Below are 2,216 nucleotides of genomic sequence, written 5' to 3'. Positions count from 1 at the left end.
GATGTTTCAATATGGCCCATAGGAATAGCAAGCAAATATTAGAATGATGCTTACATAGTACATTTATTGCTATTATCATTGCAAAGTGTTTACTATGTATTTTAATTAAAAACAAGTTACAGGGCTTCCCTGGTGGCGCAGTGGTTGAGAATCCGCCTGCCGATGCAGGGGACACGGGTTCGTGCCCCGGTCCGGGAAGATCCCACATGCCGCAGAGCGGCTGGGCCCGTGAGCCATGGCCGCTGAGCCTGCGCGTCCGGAGCCTGCGCTCTGCAATGGGAGAGGCCACAACAGTGAGAGGCCCGCGTACCACAAAAAAAAAAAAAAAAAAAAAAAAAAACAAGTTACAAAACAATATGAATGGCTTGATAACATTTTTCTAAAAATGTGTGCATGTATGTATGGCACACAACGATGGACCAGAAAGATAAATGCCAAAATATTACCTGTCATTTTTTCTGGTTTGTGGGATACCATTGTTGACCAATGTCTTCTAAATCTTCTACATTAAACATGTAAGTTTTGTAATAAGAAAAAAAAACCCTCCCTAGACACTAGGTTATTCCCTTCCTGTAGCTACCACCTTATCTCTCTTCTTTCCTTCAAATCTAAATGCTTTGAAGCCTCCATTTGCTTTTCCACGTCTTTCCTCTCCAGTCTCTCCTCAACTGTCTGCAATCCAGCCTGACTTCCCACCACCTACTGAAACCATCCTCACCAAGGTCACGTATGGCATCCTTGCTGCTCATCTGCTACACTTTTTCTGTACTTTTCTGACCTGCCTATGTTGTTGGACTGGATTAGATGCTATAGATTGCTCTGTTCTTCTTTATATTCCTTAATTCCTTGGATCTCAGGACCACCCTCTTTCCTAGGTTTGCTGGCAGCAAATGCATGAACTGAAAAGGCAGACAAATTTGGGTTTGAATCCTGGCTCCGGCACTGACTAATAGCATACATTTTTGCAGGCTTCCTTAATGTCTCTGGGCCTGTTTCTTTCTCAGCAAAATGGAGATGATAATGCCTACTTCACAAAGTTCTGTTCAGTATTAAATGAGATGATGCTTGTGAAGAACTTGGCATAGTTATTGGCACATGGCAAGTGGTAGTAAATGATAGTAGTAGCTTTGGTAGAATTGTTATTCCTCCTTCTCTGAATTCTCATCTCAGGTTCACCTTTAAATGTCAGTGCTTTCTAGGACTCTGTCCTGGGTCTTGTTCTCTTCTGATGCTACGCCTTGTCCCTGGGTGATCTCATCCATGCTCATGGCTTCAACTCCCACCACATGCTGATAAACTGTCAAATATGTACCCTCATCTAGACTCATTTCTCCTGAGTTCCAGACCCTTCTAATCATCTGCCTGAGGTTCATCACTTGGATGTCCCCTACCAGAATTTCAGAGATGGGAGGATTGTGTAGCTCAGTGGTTATCAACTGGGGACCATTCCATCCCTTCAGGGGACATTTGGCAATGTCTAGAGTCATTTTTGGTTGTCATGACTGGTGGTTGGGGGGTGGGGAGTGTGTCCTACTGGCATCTAGGGGATAGAGGCAAAGGATGCAGCTAAACCTCCTACAATGCACAGGACAGCCATCCACAAAAAAGAATTGTCTGGCCCCAAATGTCAATAGTGTCAAGATCGAGATACCCTTGGGTAAATAACCCCTAAAAGCCCAACTCTGACATTCTTGCAGGGGACATTCAAGTGATGTTAAACGTGGACTGTGAGGATGAGGGAAGGTGACAGAAGGAGGTTTCAGTGGCAGAGTGATCGTTGATGCCATCCTCACTCCTTGTTTGCCTCCCACCCCTCTTGCTGCTTTCCTCTGCTTCCTTTGTAAACTCTTCTTGTAACTATTCCTTAAACAGATGTCCCTTCAGTCTTCTGTCCTCATCTGCGCCCCTCTGAATAACTGTCCCTGAGTGAGCACATCTAGTTCCATGGCTTCAACTTTAACCTTTATGCTGATGACTTCCAGGTCTATGTTTCCAAGCCAGATTTTGATCTCTCAAGTTCCAGACTCATGTAGCCACCTACTTCCTATTATTCAGAGTATCTTCTGAACACAATTTCTATTCTCATATTTAAGGCTTGAGGATTTTGAAGGACTATATACATGCTACTTTCTGCCTGTACCCTCTGTTTTATTCACTTAACTGCCTAGTGTCTCATGACCAATTTTCCACTTTTTTTCCACCTATCAAAATTTACC

This window comes from Kogia breviceps, chromosome X (genome assembly GCF_026419965.1).
Source record: "Kogia breviceps isolate mKogBre1 chromosome X, mKogBre1 haplotype 1, whole genome shotgun sequence".
NCBI lineage: Eukaryota > Metazoa > Chordata > Mammalia > Artiodactyla > Physeteridae > Kogia > Kogia breviceps.
Note: the sequence above shows the minus strand (reverse complement) of the source record.